Consider the following 17,720-nt stretch of genomic DNA (forward strand, 5'->3'; position numbering starts at 1 on the left):
ATTCCTCCTTGACTCGTAACTGGAGCATCTGCTTTTCTTCGGCTGCACTGGCTTGCCTCTGGGCTTCTGGCACTCGGCGCGGTTTTCATCCGTACCCTTACCTGAGGCTCAGTGACAATGTCATGTCGGATTCCAGAGGTCCGGCCGGGCAGTTCTGAGAATACGTCTGTATTCCGCTGCACCAAAAAACAAGCCTCACGGTGCTGCTGTTTTGTGAGAGCATCATTTATCTTAACCTCTCTCCCGGCCCTGTCCTTGGCTGGAGACAGAAGGTTCCCTGATCGTACAACCGGAGTCGCTTCTGTAACCAAACACTCCCGGTCTTTCCGGACTCTTAGCAGCTCACGTGATACCGTTGTTCCGGTGTTCTAGTTTTCTCTTTCTGGGCTGGTACACTCTGTAATTCACTTCCCCCACCTTTTCCTGTACATTATATCGCCCTTGCCACTTGGCCATGAGTTTACTCTCTGTTGTGGCACTAGCACCCAATCTCATTCTTTAAAGGTCCTGACCGTCGCTCTTTTATTATGTGTGACTTTGTGCTGCCTGGGCATCTATTAGACTATTGGCATGACTGCTGCAATCCGGTCCTGCATACTTGTCACGTGCTCGGTCACATGACACGACTGGGGCACCACCAGCTGTTCCACCATTTAATCCCAGATTGTATGAACCCTGTATAACAACTCCTGGTTAACAGCTATGTGGGGGGAAAACCGCCTCTGCATCCGGTTGCTGAGCCCCCCCATTTATTTCTACCACTTTTTCTCATGCCTGAGCCAGAGTCGGATTCTGGAGCTGAGCTGTCTCAAACATACCAGGGGATACTTCCAGCTCGGGAATGGACAGGGTCTCCTCGACTTAAACTCTGTCCCTTGGTTGGCGACCCCCCCCCCTACGGCAGGTGTTCCTGACTCGGGATCTTAGTAATTGGGGCGTCTTATTGACACCATGCCATTACTAACGTCGGGGATTGAGGTCACCACTACAGGGCAAGTGGGACGAGTGAGGCTAAGTGCCAGAATTGGCGCATCTTAGTATACCACTGAGATTAATAGCCTGGGAAGCTCCATGGGTATCTTACCCCCCCTTCCAATGCTATGAACATTTGCCCCCTGCCATTGGCTTTCCCTCTGCTGACTATGAAAAGTGCGCCAGAGCCCACACACTGTACTAATTGTATTTGTCACAGGCATCTGTATATCTACCTATTCTAATTGTATTTACTGTATGTAATCCATATCTTCTATCCTCTTGCCTCCTGCAGTGATATTACAGCGGTACATTGCACATGAGTTGCCAGCTTTTCTTTTTTTCTAGCTCTCTATGCTACTATACATGTGTATATAGTGTGTGTGTGTGTGTATATATAATTTATAGACACATGTATACAATTTTGGACACACATCCATCAGGGGGAGGTCACCTTACCGTGGTTGATGGGCTTACATGAATTGGCAAATTTGTGCACTGAGAACCTTCATTTTCATCTTACTGTAAGTTTTAAGAAAAAGTTGTTTGAAAAAAATATTTGAGGATTATCCAAATTGAATGGTTTTAATGTGTTTTCACATGGCCTAGGTTCATACACATGTGCTGCTATATTCTGTGTATATATAAATTTTTTTTTTTTCAAAGAAATTATTCTTCAAAACTATGTGTGAATGACAGAATTGCTGTGTGTAAAGCTCATGTTAATATCGCATTGCAATCGGGTAGCAATTGCACTGCACTTGGATGTAAATCGCAGGATACTAGGTGTCAGAAATCGGATTGTACTTACATTACACTCCTGCAACTCTCGTCAGGGAAACTCGGACCGATTTTTGCATACGTTAAGTATGACGCTGGCCTAAATCGCCATATCTCCAGACAGTCTTTATACTTCAGAACGGCAAGCTTTTATTACTGTATTATTGAAAGCATAAGAAGCATCGGGCCAGAAGACTCACCTAGGTTTTGGATTGGAAAAATAGAAGAAAAAAAAATATCGATAAATGTGGTCATGTCACTGTTAAGGGGGCGATCTTCTGACATTGTTACGGGGTAATGTCCCCCAAATCTGTACTTATATCCTCTATCCTGGTATGTGTATATATATTCCCAATCTAGATATATATGAACCCCCTATCTTCATACATATGATATCCCTCCCAAGTTTACATGGCCCTCTCATCCCCATCCTGGTGTATGTGGCCTCATCATGCTGCACACATGAAAAAAAATAAACCATTCTACTTAACTTCCCTCCGATCCCTTAGAGGAAAGAAATGCATCTTATTGTGCGAAAAATACGGTTTATTTACTTTTTCTTGTTAATTCGCAATTACTTAATATTTAATGGAACTTTTTTTAAATTTATAAAAGTGATGCTCCTATGGGGGCTAAATTTTCTCCATCAATAGCGAAGGTAGTCATGGCCTGGAAAGAATAAAGCTATATTTGATACAAACAATCTCTTTATCCCTTTTGTAAGTCGACCAGATATTATACGAGCTGCGTCTTCCTGACACACCCTATCCCCAACTCGCACCTATGCTAAGGTGTATGCAGTAGTGCTTCTGTTTTAAAAGAAACAAAGCTTTATGGAGTTTATGGACTGAATCTGGATCCTTTTCTTTCTTGCAAATATAATTGACGTCTGGCAGAGACCTTATCTTGTGGGTCCAGCACTGATACTCACAGGGAGTTTCCACCAAGGGTGAGCTGCTGTAACTGTGAAACATTGCCATGTACAGTATAAAAGAATACTTCATAAATAATAAACCAACACAATTATCCGACTCAGTGCATTTCTCCTTCATCAGAATGTTCATCAGGAGTATCGTTAATAAAAGATATATAATTGAGTACAGTATATGTAGCCGTGGTTTGGAATATTTATTCAATATTCACATATACCTTAGCGTGCTCAGTGTGGTTGTATTTGTTACGGTGTGATATTAGTCACAGAACTCTGCACATTTATTTCATTAAGATGATTGCCAATTTCATTTACTGCACCTGTATTCTGCTACCATTTTTCTGCATTCAAATGTTGATGGGAAATATGCTGGACTTCTGCTATGTGTGAACGTTCCCTTGTACTGAACCTTGTTCCATAAGACTATATTAAAGGGGTTGTCTGGGCTTTTCACATAATCTCAGTGCATATCTGGGCTGCAGAATGCTGACAATAAGTAATTTACATTCTGTGGCCAGTTTGTAGGGTTTCCAAGATATGATCTCTTGCTTCTATGAAAAACGTCCAGGGGGGTGTGTTCTGGCTTTGAAATGAGAACTGGTCGTTTCCTCCTACTCGACTAAAAACATGCCCCCTATAGCAATAACCCCACCCTCCATAGCTACAGGCCCTCCCCGTCCACATGAACAAGCCTATCCCTCCTCACACAGTAACAAATCCTCCCCCCTCTAGCAGCCTCAGTGCAGAGAGCAGACCACCCAGCTGCTCCTCCCCCAGACACGTTGAACAGTGATCTATGGAAAGTGAAACTAGTAAGGAGGAAATGACCAGTTCACATTTCAATGCCAGAACACAGCCCCCTGGATGTTTTTCTTAGAAGCAAGAGATCATATCTTGAAAACCGTGCAGACTAGCCACAGAAGGTAAATTACTTATTGTCAGCATTCTGCAGCCCAGATATGCACTGAGATTATGTGAAAAGCCCGGACAACCCCTTTAAGCTTTTCAGCGTATCCAGCTCATAGATTGCAGAGCATTTTCATGGTGCCTTGTGATTCTTAAGACTGACTTAGAATGTCGCTTGCGGTACACTGACGTTACATAATTACCAGTAATTGTGTATTAGTCTCAATTTCCCAATTTTTCATGATAATGCTTCAAGTGATGTTTCTGTGCTCAGTCCTTCAGGTCAAACCCCCCACTAAGGCGGAGCCCGCGATTGGCGGAGAAAACTCCACCAAGCTATGTGTACGACCAGCTGTACCCTGAGCTGAAATATATCAGAAGGGATGTGGCGTACACAAGGACGACAAGTAAGGTTTATGTCTGTGTTTTGTTCTACATGACTATAGGTTTGTTTTCCTGTTACAATTGTATCCACTTTTTAGCTGAGAGCAGAACTAAATGTGTACAGGTTTACCACCCTTGTATCCACTGCCAGTGTCAGAATTTAATAGTCGTACGTCCGTATAAGACCACATTCAGTAGTTGGTCAGTATTTACATGAGTATTTGTTAGCAAAGGCAAAGACCATAAGTGAGTGAAATACGCAGAAGTGACGACGTGATTCTAATTTCTACCTTTCCTTTTGAAAAGGGACCTGGCTCACAAGTACCGATGTTAAATAGGGAGTGTTTTTTGAAAATTGTCTTATTTTGATTCCTGTGTTAATAATGGGGCAGAATGGGAAGAATACAACTGCCTTATCAACTTTACCACACGGGGATCAGTATAAACGCCCCCCCCCCCCCAAAAAAAAAATAAAAAATAAAAATGAATTGCTGGATTTTGTTCTGCCTCCCAAAAATCTGAATAAAAGGCGATGAAAAAATGTCATGTGACCGAAAATGGTACCAATAAAAATGTCAACTCGCCCCACAAAAAACAAGACCTCACATGACTCCGTGGGCCAAAATATAGGAAATGTGGTGATGCCAGAACTATTTCTTGCAATAAAAAGTGTTTGCCATGCGCCCAAACAGTGGTTTACCCCCACACATGGGGTATCGGCATACTCGGGACAAATTGCACAACAACTTTTAGGGTCTGTTCACACGGAGTTTTTTGGCTCTGCGGATTTTGTGGTGAAATCCGCAGATAAATCCGCAGGATTAAAGTCTTGCGGATTTGCCTGCGGTTTTGCCCTGCGGCTTCACACCTCATAATGGATGAGGTGTGAAACCGCAGCAGTTCTGCACAAAAGAATTGACATGCTGCAGATTGTAAACCGTGGAAAAATCCGCAGCATGTGCACTGCGTGTGTGGCTTTTTTTTTTTTTTTTTTTTGGGGAAATAAAGGTACTGTACAACGCAGCAAAATCTGCTGCTGACCCGCAGAGCCAAAACTGCTGTGGATCCACAGCACATACCCTTAGGGTGTGTGCACACGCTGCGGAATCCGCTGCGTTTCCGCAGCGGCTTTGGCTGCTGCGGACCCGCAGCAGCTTTAGCTGCGGTGTACAGTACCATTCAAATTAATGGGGGGAAAAAAAAACGCTGTGCCGACGCTGCGGAAAAAACGCGCGGATTTGCTGCGGTTTTGAATCCACAGAAAGAATTGCATGTCAATTCTTTCTGCGGAAACCTATCTTTACCATTGTGGAGATAGTGAATCCGCAGGACCAAACCGCAGATAATCTGCAGGTCTTTTGACCTGCGGATTATCTGCGGTTTTTGCAAAATCCGTGCGGATTAATCCGCAGCGGATTCCGCAGCGTGTGCACGTACCCTTAGGGTCCAATGTCTCCTTTTACCCTTGGGAAAATAAAATATTGGGGGCTGAAAGATCATTTTTGTGGAAATCGATTTTTTATTTTTACAGCTCTACATGATAAATTTCTGTGAAGCGCTTGTGGGTTCAAAGTGCTCACCACACATGTAGATAAGTTTCTTAGGGGGTCTGGTTTCCGAAATGGGATTACTGGAGTGGGGGGGATTCCACTGTTTAGGCCCATCAGGGGCTCTGCAAATGCGAAATGGCGTCCGACCTCAATTCCAGCCAGTTTTGGATTGAAAAGTCAAACAGTGCACCTTTCCTTCCTTCTGTGCGATTTAAGGGCATGGAAATTCAAATTTGAGAAATTGCAAAATTTTCGCCAAATTTCAGTTTGTTTTTTTTTTTTTTTTTTTTTTTTTTTATTTTTTCACAAATAAATGCAAGTCATGTCAAATAAATTTTACCACTATCATGAAGTACAGTATGTCATGAGAAAACATTGTCAGAATCGCCAGGATCTATTAAAGCATTCCAGAGTTATTACATAATGACCAGGCCAATTTCTACAATTCTGACCACTGTCCCTTTAAGTGTAAACCACCCGTGTGTGTGTGTGTGTGTGTGTGTGGGGGGGGGGGTGAGGTTAAAAGGTTTCAATAAGAATAATTTTTCTATTTGTTGGATTGCTTCTTTACTTTCCTGTATTCACCACACTTGTGTTTAGGGTTGTATTTTGTAGCTTCATTATAAGGTCACGCTTAACGTATAAAATACGGTCCGTTTTCTACGGACGAGAATCACAGAAATGTTCTCTGAACAGTAATGTGTGTGTGTATATTTAATATATAAAGCTCAGTGTGTATGTCCGGGATAGGCATCCGCACCGTCGCAGCTACGGCCGCAAAATTGGTACAGTCACACGTCTGGACCCCGAGAGCGTCCTAAGCTATGTTGTGATGCAAAATTTTAACCCTGCGTGTTCCAATTCATCAAACAATTTTGCCCCCATCTACATACTGGGGAAAAAGTGTGTGCGTATCAAGCACCGCCCCTCATTATGATGTCACAATGGTTGACTATGGGATGGAGAATGTGTGATGGGTATATGGGCACTGGACTATGGGATGGAGGACATGTATGACGGGTATATGGGCACGGGACTATTGGATGGCGGATAAGTATGATGGGTATATGGGCACTGGACTATGGGATGGAGGATATGTATGATGGGTATATGGGCATGGGATTATGGGATGGAGGATATGTATGACTGGTATATGGGAAAATTTCATACAGATATAGATGGCAGAATAGCCGATCAATTGTCGGCATCTGTAAAATCATAACAGAACCCGACTGGATATGAGACATGGTTTACACACACAGTAAACCATTGCATATCCATTATTTTTTATGTCCTTCACTAATAATGTTAGTAGTGTATGTGTGTAAAAATTTGGAGCTGTAGGTGTTAAATTAAAGGATTAATTTACGGAAAAAACTGGCGTAAGCTCACGCGCAATTTTCTCCTCTAGAGAGGGAAAGCCAGTGACTGAGGGCAGAAATTAATAGCCTAGAGAGGGACCATTGTTTTTTGGGCCCTCCTGGCTGAAAAAAATCTGGCCCCAGCCACCCCAGAAAAGGTGCATCTGTAAGATCCACCAATTCCGGCACTTAAGCGCTCTCTTCCCATTGCCCTGTAGTGGGTGGCATATGGAGTAATAAGGGGTTAATGTCACCTTGCTATTGCACGGTGACATTAAGCCTGGTTAATAATGGAGGTGTCAATAAGACACTTATCCATTATTAATCCACTAGTCTGAAAGGGGTTAAACACACACATTAAGAAAAGACTTTTCATGAAATACACATTTTTTTTCCATCTTTATTTAACTCCCAATCCAAGCAAAGCCATCGTTTTCCTGTTAAAAAAAAAACAAAACAAAAAACTAAAAACTCAAAATAAAGAAGCAACAATCCCATACCTCTCTGCCATATAGTCAAGTCCCACGCCGCAATCCATCATATCAAGGGGTTAAATGGTTTACAACTGCGAGCAGTGCTAATGCGACCGGCCCGGCTGTAAACCACAGGGGGATGAATAGCTGCCTGCGCAGCCTCCCCGCCTGACCGGAGTTGAACTGATTAGCGTGGGAAAGTTTCTGATCATTTTCTCATGCTGTCAGTTCACCGCAGGTCCGGCGGGGGGAGTCTGCGCAGCCTCAATATATATTCTATCACTAAATAAATTTTTGAATGAAAAAAAAATCTAAACCATAAAAATACACACTTGGTATCGCCGCGTCTGTAATGACCCGACCTATAAAACTGTCCCACTAGTTAACCCCTTCAGTGAACACCATAAAAAGGCAAAAAGCAATGCTTTATCATACCGCCGAACAAAAAGTGGAACACGCGATCAAAAAGTTGGATGTAAATAAACATGGCATCGCTGAAAAACATCATCTTATCCCATAAACAAGCCCACATACTACTCCATCAAAGTTATAGCTCTCAGAATAAAGCAATGCAAAAACATAAATATATAAATGAGGTATTTCTGTAATCGTATTAACCCGAAGAATAAAACTGCCTTTTCAATTTTACCACACATGGAACGGTGTAAACGTCCCACCCAAAATAAATTTGTGAATTGATGTTCTTCCTGCCCCCAAAAATCAGAATAGAAAGCGATCAAAAAGTCTTGTGCTTGAAAATGTTACCAATAAAAAAAACATCAACTCATCCAGCAAAAAACAAGACCTCACATGACTCTCTGGGCCAAAATATGGAAAAATTATAGCTCTCAAAATATGGGGATGCAAAAACTATTTTCTTTTTGCAATAAAAAGCGTCTTAGTGTGAGAGCAGCCAAACATAAAAAACAGCTATAATGCCTCTTTCACACGTTCTGATATTTCCAGTACCGGTGGTGTCCGTGTGTGTAATACTTCTGGCACATGTGTGACATGCATGTGCCACATCAGTACCACAAGGACGGGAGCCTTGGAAGAAGTGTTAAAGGAAGCACTGTTCCCCGGCATTGGTTGCTGAACACGGCTCTCATTATTCTCCCCTGCTCTGCCGGCGATCGGCGTGAGCAAGGGAGAATGATGAGAGAGATTTAAGTAGTAATAGAGACAGTAGGTGGTGGCTGATGGGGCTAGTACTCCCATCAGCCTACCCTTGCTGCTGCTAATAACAGTCACAGCAGGAGCGGAGGATGAGTGTATAAATCTACCGCTCCTGTGCTATAAATACGTTAATAAAAAAAAATTGGTGTGGGTTCCCCCCTATTTTTGATGACCAGCCAGACCAAACTCAAAAACTGGGGCCTGCAACCCTCAGCTGTCAGCTTCAGCAAGGCTGGTTATCAAGAAGGGGGTCCACATGCCGTGTTTTTTTTTTTTTTTTTTTTTAAATTTAAATTTTAAAATGGCGTGGGGTCCCCCCTATTTTTGACAACCAGCCTTGCTATAGCTCACAGCTGGGGGCTGGTATTCTCAGGCTGGTAAGCAGCTATGGATATTGACACCCCCAGCCTAAAAATAGCAACCCCCAGCTGCCTAGAAAAGGCGCATTTATTAGATGTGCCAAGTCTGGTGATTTGCCCAGCTCTTCCCACTTGCCCTGTAGCGGTGGCAAATGGGGTAATAGCTGTGGGGTCACCACTAGACAAGTGGAGGTTCTTCGGCCGGAGACCTGTGGGACAACACTTGCCATGGCGAGGAAGGAAGAAAAAGATGTGGTTGATGGGGTTGGACGTTGGTTGGCGAGACCCGCTAGCCTGCATTTTAGCACTGTGACATTACCACATTAACGCATGTTGATCGTGTATGAGCCAGATCATGCATGTAGTACTAAAATTATTTCATTTTATTTGTACTCTACTAGGTTGTTTTTAAAAAAGTTGACATATTTTTTTTTAGACTTCTACCAGTCTGTTAAGAAAAAAAAAAAATCCCACGCTAGGCATCTGCAGAGGAATGCTGCTGTCCACTGTCAGAGCTGGGCCTCAGGATGCATTAATTGTTGTGGTTGCATAACTGTGTCTACGTAACCTCCTCCTCTTTTTCCTCCTCTTCCTCCTCCTATGCTGAGCTACTAATTGCATGCTTCAGGGTTTGCACAAAGTGTGATCTACTACCACATCGTCATCCTCTCTGTTCTCCCACTTCTCACCCTGATAGTCGCCCTCCTCCTCTTCCTTCCTTGAAAGCATAGTACAGTCTGCAGGCGCCTGAAATGAGTCTCGTCACAAATGGATCACCTTCACCCGATGGGGTTAACTTCTCTTGACGAGGGTTTGGTTTATGCTCTGATTAAACTTCATCCGGCCATGGATCAAAGTGAGAAAAATATTTGGACATCGGTGCAGATGATTTCCTCCTCTTAACTATGTGAATCTTTAGAGGACATTTCCTATGCCCATGGCATACAATGTGTGAAGAGATCTGCAGACTCTGCCCTCTGTGGTTCCTAACAGTCGGGCGCTTGGAGAGTTGTGATGTGGGGGAAAACGAGGGTAATTGGGGTGCCACCACTGAGGACTGTACTGTGTGATAAGGTGGAGGAAGAGGAGCAGAGTTCACTTGATGCAGCGCTTGTCATCTACTGGAGCACATGTTCTTTCTGGCCCTCATCTACAAATTGTACCATTGTACGGCTGCCAAGGAAAGGGAGCCGAGTTGCCCGTTCATTAACAGAAGTTGTAAAAATGCTGCGAAAAATTCTGACTGGAGTAAAACAAACCAACTTCTCATCCCTCATATACCTGTCTCACAACCCTAAACAGCTATTCAGTACTTTCAATTCTTTCCATCGTCTACCAGTTCCCCCTCCCTCTCACCTCAGGTGAATACTTTGCCTCACCACTTGCCAACTTTACACAATAACTTGCCACCTCATTCCAAACTTTACCACAACCACACTTCATCACAAGCCTAACCCACCTCTTCAACCTGTCACTAATGACTGGTGTCTTCCATCCTGATTGAAACGTGTCTTGATCAGACCCAGCCTCAAAAAGGCCACCCTTGACCTATCCTCTGTGTCTACGTATCGCCCCATATCATTTCTCCCCTATGTCTCCAAACTACTGGAACAACACATCCATTTTGAACTGTCCTCCCACCTTTCCTATTGCTCCCTCTTTGACCGCTTAAAATCTGACTTCAGACTTCACCATTCCACTGAAAATGCCTTGACTAAAGTGACGACCTACTAACCGCCAAATGAATGCGACGTCAGTTTGTCCTCCTCCTTCTCCTGGACCTGGCATCTGTCTTTGACACAGTGGACCATACCAGTCTTTCTGATCTGTTCAGATTACAGACTCGGCCCTTTGTTGGATCTCCTTGTACCTAACAGGACATTCAGTGTCTCCCACTCACCAATCGGTTCTTAACAGTCTGTGCTCTTCTGTCCATCAGCCGGTCCAGATCGTGCCTGCCAGTGCCCATCTAACACCCATCCAGCCTGCACCTGCCAGTGTTTTTCTGTTCCTCAGCCAATCCCATCTGCACCAGTGGTTCCAGAGTCCTTACAGTACCGGTCTGCATTTTTCATCCCTCCTTTGGCCCGAGCAGCTAAACTTCTGTAGGGGGTCAGCTTCCACCTTCTGTAGGTCAGCCATGGAGTAGCCCCTGGTGCCACCTTTGTACCTCTTGGGTCGCAGTATTCGCCTGCTGCCACTTGTCCGAGTAGGGATTTGGTAGGCCACCTAGTTACTCCCCTTCCAGGCTTTCAGAAGGAATACAGAACAGTGATTCCGCCACCTTGCCCGTTAGTCTCCTGCTGGGTTGGGTGTACTGGAAGAGGTGTCGGTCCCTGCTATACTGAATCTACTTTATTGCAAATTATGCCACTTTGTTGGTGTCTGCCACTAATTTTTGTAAATGTGTAGACTTCTGGTTGGGTCTCCTTCATGCATGTTGTCTGTAGCTGTAGGCTTCAAAGACCGTCAGGCCTTTGCTTCTTTGACTCGGTGATACTATCCTATTTTTCTGACAATATTGGTCTACAAAATTTGATATTTGTGCCATCTGAGTGTGGCTGAGTATGAAAGCAGGTTGATATGTTGCATGTGGTGTCAGGGCTCCCAACAAAGGGGGTCTACATCGATTCCTTAACCACCTCGTCTTACTTTGACAGCTAAGGGAAAGCTTTAAATGCTGTCCCAGACCTCAATACCTCATGCCTGGCTGATTTCTGCAGTGCCATGCTACAGTTAGTACTGTGGGTGAATTAAGGCAGCTTTCCTGGTGTCTGCCCCTCATTTGATGTGTTTTGGCATAATTTGGGGCCATTATAAGGTGTGCATACGTTTGTTTTTGCCTCCCTTTGAGATGAATGGCGTTCGGTTATGTTCTGCGAATATTCAACAAATCGGCGAATATTGCAAATTCGGTACTGGTAATCCGAACATTGAAATATTTGCTTATCTCTAATTCCCATCTCCAAGATCCTCTTCCGTTATCTAGTAGAGGTAATAATAATCAATACTGGAAAGGAAAAAAACCTGCACTGCTGCAACACCTGAGCCCATATATCCACTGTGTGATCACCTCGTCAAATACATCGCCCCTACAGATTCACAGGTACCAGCTCATATTAACAATTGCATAAATCCATATACTAAAGAGAAAAAGGATGGCACTTACTGTTTCTAAAATCCAATCTTTGTTGTGACAAATTAAAACTCACGACCCGTAGAAGCGCCAGTGAGCACGAAACAGTCGTCCGACTTTTTCTTCCTGCTCTATCCCCCCCCCCCCCCCCCTGCTGAAAATGTTTTAATTTGTCACAATAAAGATTGGATTTTAGAAACAGTGAGTGCCACCCTTTTATCTCTTTAGTATATGTAATAATATCGGATACCTCCAATTATAACTGTAGTATAGTGTTTGGTTTTTTTTTTTCTTCATTTGCTTTGGCTTTCCTCATGTTTAGGCCTTGTAGGATCTTGGGTATCCATGGTTATGTCCCCTGATGAAGTGACAGCTAGTTAGCTAGTTGCTAGTGGTCGTAACGATGGATACCTAAGATCCTGCAATGCCTGCACATGAGGAAAGAGACATAGCTAATCAGAAAACTAATAAAATTCTAATTGGAGGTATTTGTTAATATTACACCTAATACAAATTGGGATAGGATCTTGGAGATGGAACTATCCCTTTTAATTGTATACCCTTTAATGACATATAATGTATAGAGCTATCAAACATTAGCCTCTGCTATATATGGGGCAATGCTGCTTTCAAGAGAAGTTGCAAATGCAGGAAGCAAATTTGCAATCAGCCCGGAAGCTGCTCATGGGACCTATTTGGACGTTCCAGTATGACGACGATCCAAAACAGATGGCCAAATTGACCTGTCATTGGCTTCATCAGAAGTGAAGCTTCTGGAGTGGCCATCTCGGTCTTCTGACCTCAATATCATCGAACCTCTCTGGGGAGATCTCAAGCATGCAGTTCATGCTAGACAGCCCAGAAATTTACAGGAACTGGAGGTTTTTTGCCAAGAAGAGTGGGCAGCTTTACCATCTAAGAAAATAAAGAACCTTATCCACAACTACCACAAAAGGCTTCAAGCTGTCATTGATGGTAGAGGGGACAATACACGGTATTATGAAATTGCGTTTGTGAGATCCAAGATGGCCATAGTCCAGGGAGGTAGTGTATGACAGACCTCCCACTCCACTCCTGGAATCCACGGCATCCGCACTCGAGCAGCAGTCAGACTGACACCATTCCAGAGCCATCAACTCTCCACAACGGTGGACCGGAGAAGTCAAGAATTGTGGCCCCCTGTGCAGTGCAAGCAGCAATAACAGGTCTGTGCTCCTGCTCCATCCCCCCCCCCCTGCTCTCCCCACGACAGGCGTGTGTCCCGGCCTGTGCTGCTGCAGACCACAGCCTAGACACCTGAGCTCTGCAATCAGGTGCCAATCATATCGCCGCCAACCGCGCTCCCAACTAGAGGTGCGGCAGCGCTGCAGTGATCAACCCGGAGACTGGGACAGCAGAGGAGGAGGCCTAGTGCTTTAGATCCTGGCGAAGGCCTCCTTGTGAAGACTCGGCAGCAGCAACTGCGGAGCACAAAAGGAGGCACGTTCATAAGTGCCCACCAGGCAGAGATCCCTGCACAGCAACACACGGGGAGTGGAGAAATCCTTTGGTGACAGTTATCTGCCACCTGCTTCATGTAATAGTTGATTCTCTATCACTTTGAAGATGACTGCTATATAATACTCCCTAGCCTGGTATACACCATCTGAGAGTACCAGAAGGCTCTCCTCATATTTTCTACAACTTCTACTCCATATTTCAATACTGCACTTGCGAGTAACTATGATGTTTTAGCTAACCTCATTACTAACAAGGGGAGCTCTAAAGGTACTGTCACACTAAGCGATATCGCTAGCAATATCGCTATAATTTGTGACGTTATAGCGATATTGCTAGCGATATCGCTGTTTGATACTTACCAACGACCCGCTCCCCCGCTGGTTATCGCTGATCGCGCGAGAACGTCCTGGACTGTTTCTCGTCGTCAGCTTCCTGTGGAGAGACGAGCGTGGAGCCGGGCGGGAGGACGTCAGGATCGCCTAGTGTGACACGTAAGTAGCGACCCCCGTCCCCAGCGATGTCGCTGGTGAGAGCTGCCTGTGTGGCAGCTCACTAGCGACCACTTAGCAATGAACCAGCGATCCTGACCGCGTCATATCGCTGGTACATCGCTAAGTGTGACAGTACCTTTAATCCATAATCTGCTCTACTCTTTTGATTACTGGATAATTGCAATCATGGGGAAATCAAGTGTTAAAACACAGGAAAGCGTATCCAAAACGACAATCTATTACACAAGCAGATGTAGATAACTTCCTGAAAAAAGCAAGCTACTCTGCCAGACCCCACAAAGTCCTTCAGACACCCAGACATGGCACTAATAGAGGACTCTGACTCCGATCTAGAAAGTGACTCTGATGTGGGATGTACAACAAAAGATGCCTTAGTTACCCGCTGGTTTATTAAACAAACTATCTAAGGCTCTTGAGCCAATTGGTAAGGAGCTTGCGGAAATAAGTCTTAGTTACTCACCGTATTTTTCGGAGTCCATGACGGCACCACCTGAGAGAGGGGATCCGCCCTTCAGGAACAGGAACAACCTACAGATAAATAAGGGCGGCACCTATCCCATGCATCAGTTGGATTACAGAGCCCAAGAGGACACCAAGGTTAATGACATGATTTATGTACAATGCTATTACTACTTGACTATTTACTACTAGTGTATATAAGAGGAAGTGCACACCCAACTCTAAATAAAAGGGAGGGAATCTACGGGTGCTGTCATGGATTCCGACAAATACCGTTAACAAGTCAGTAACTAAGACTTTATTCAATCGTCCATGACAGCGCCACATGAGAGAATTACAGAGTAATAATTGCTTATGAAGGGACTACAGCCTGCAGAACCCTTACACCAAAGGAGAGGTCTGAGGAAGCACTCAAGTCTAGTCTATAATGGTTGAAAAAGGTGCTCGGAGAGGACCAGGTAGCTGCCTTACATATCTGGTCGATTGAGACTCCTGATCTCTCCGCCCACGAGGTTGCCATGGCTCTGGTGGAATGTGCCCACAGCTTGCCAGGAGCAGACCTGCCCTTTGAGGTGTATGCTAATGAAATGGCTTCCCTAATCCATTTAGCTAGTGAGCTTTTTGATGCCCGAAGGCCTTTCCTAGTACCCTAATATGAGATAAACAAGTCGTTATCTTTTCTCCAGGGCTCCATAACTGCCAGGTATTCCAGGAGACATCTCCCAACATCCAGGGTATGTAGTTTCCTTTCCTTTTCGTTAGTTCTTCCATCTTTTGTCCCTAATCCAACTATTTCCTGTGTCCTATGGAACCTGGAGGCTACCTTCGGTATGTATGCTGGGTCAGGTCTCAATATTACCCTATCATCCCTTATTTGTGTATAAGGAGGAAGTCTAGATAACGCCTGAATGTCGCTTACTCTGCGAGCTGATGTCAGTGCTACCAGGAAGGCTACCTTGAGGGACAGGGTCTTTATGGAGGCTGATGCAATAGGCTTGAATGGAGCTTCTGTCATGGTGGTGGGGACTAGGTTCAAATCCCACGCCATGAACCTCTTTCCATACTCTCCTAGATCTATTTGCCACCTTAATGAATCTGCTGACCCAGTAATTACTGGCAATGCTGCAGTTAAAAAGGGCCACTAAGGCAGATACTTGCACCTTAAGGGTACTGGTGGAAAGCCCCAAGTCCATACCTTTTTGCAGGAATTCTAAAATCTGACTAATTGGAGCTGTTTGACCAGCCACCATGTGTGAGTCCTGAAGGAATCTTTTCCAGATTCTGACATCTGGGCTGTAATAGTTTTCCTACTTTTGAGTAGGTTATTGATTAGGCCTGGAGAGAAACCTCTCTTTCAGTAGTGTCCATTCAAAATCCATGCCGTCAGATGTTGGCCAGCATCCTGAGGATGGAAAACTCGTCCATGGGATAGGAGATTTGGGACATCTGGCAGGACCCACGGATCGGACACTGACATCGTCCTGAGGCATGAGAACCATGCCCTCCTGGGCCAGAACGGAGCGATCATAATGACCCTTGCCTTGTCTATCTTGACTTTCCTCAGCACGAGGGGTAGTAGGGACAGGAGTGAAGGCATATGCCAGTTTGAAGTTCCATTTTACCAGCAAAGCGTCTACAACCAGAGGGCCCTCCCGGGGATTTAGTGAGCAAAATTGCATCACTTTTCTGTTTTCTCTGGTGGCGAAGAGATCAACCTCTGGTTGCCCCCACTTTTGCACAGTCAGGTCAAAGATGGCAGGTTTTAGGGACCATTCCCCCTGCCTCAGGAGATTGTGACTTAGGTAGTCTGCTGAGATGTTTTCTCTCCCTTTTATATGCAGAGCTGTTAAGGACAGAGTCTGTTCCATCTGGCAGAGCAACATTTTATCTGCTACGTTCATCAGGGGTCTGGAACGAGTCCCTCCTTGGTGGTTGATATAAGCCACGGTGACTTGATTGTTGGAGAGTACTTGTAAGTGATGACCTTGTAGATACACAAGGAGCTTTTTAACCGCCTGCTCTACTGCTGTTAACTTTCAGGTTAGAGGACATTTCTACCTGATGATACTCCCATAGCCCCTGGACTAAAATCTCCCCCATATGTGCATACCAACAGGAGGGACTTGCGTCCATGGCGACTCTACGGGTTACTTCATATTCCCATGGAACCCCCCCTAGATAGATTATTTTCATCTAGCCACCAATTGAGGGATTCTATAGTGTCTTGTGATAAGGTTAGCTGGCCCTCTAGGCAACACCCAAGGATTTTCTGGTATGTTAAAACCTCGCCCCGCAATTTCCTTGTATGGAACTGGGCCCACTGGACCGCTGGGATGCAGGACGAGAGAGCCCAACAGGGACATGACCTTCCTGAGGGACATGGTGGGGTTATTGGAGGCGTTCAAGACCTGTTGTAGGCAAAATAATTTTTCTGGATGCAGACGGCATCCCTGGATTTGGGAATCTAGGATTAGGCCCAAGAATTGCTGGACTCTCCTGGGCTATAGACAAGATTTCTTGACATTTAGCAGCCACTCCAAGGCAGACATTGCTTCGTGTAATTGCTTGAGAAAATGATCCGCTGTCTTGCCTACAATGAGGAAGTCATTCAGGTAGGGGACCACTAGGATATCTGATTCGCGCAGATGAGCCATGACCTCTGAAATAACCTTAGTAAAAACCCGGGGGGTGACTGCAATACCAAAGGGAAGGGCACCATATTGGAAGTGCTGGACTGACCCATCTAAGTGAACAGCCACCCTCAGGAAACGCTGCGTGAATGAGAATATGGTAGGTGTCTCTTAAATCTAACACCACCATAAAGCAGTTTTTAAACAGCACTTTTATTGCGGAGTTGATAGCTTCCATTTTAAACGGGTGAGTAATGAGAAAATTTATTAACGGCTTTCAGATTAATTATAGTCCTAAAGGACCCATCCGGTTTATGGACCAGAAACAGAGGGGAGTAGAAACCTCTACCCTTTCCGCCTCTGTTACTGGTGTCTGAACCTTTTTGTTACATAGGTCCTGAATTTCTGTTTCCAGAGCCGTCTGCTCTGATGGAGAAGACCTGAGAGGAGTGATCCTAAACCTGTTTCGGGGGATACGGGAAAATTCTAATCGAAGCCCAGTGGCTATTAAATCCAAGATCCAGTTGCTACTGGAAATTAGGGACCAGGCCGGGTAGAAGGCAGATGGTCATTGGGCCGGTTTCTTGGCCT

The 17,720-nt window shown here is 44.7% G+C and overlaps 1 long non-coding RNA gene across 1 annotated transcript in view; it reads left to right on the forward strand.

Annotated features, from left to right (window-relative positions):
* The window catches only part of LOC141082741 (uncharacterized), an 80,120-nt gene that overhangs the window by 43,017 nt on the left and 19,383 nt on the right, over window positions 1-17,720 (forward strand). The window contains exon 2 of the long non-coding RNA XR_012230572.1: window positions 3,864-3,996. This is a non-coding gene — a long non-coding RNA (uncharacterized lncRNA). The remainder of the gene's footprint in view (window positions 1-3,863; window positions 3,997-17,720) is intronic.

Source organism: Dendrobates tinctorius, unplaced genomic scaffold, assembly GCF_039654945.1.
Source record: "Dendrobates tinctorius isolate UK_male_01 unplaced genomic scaffold, ASM3965494v1 ptg000019l, whole genome shotgun sequence".
Taxonomy (NCBI): domain Eukaryota; kingdom Metazoa; phylum Chordata; class Amphibia; order Anura; family Dendrobatidae; genus Dendrobates; species Dendrobates tinctorius.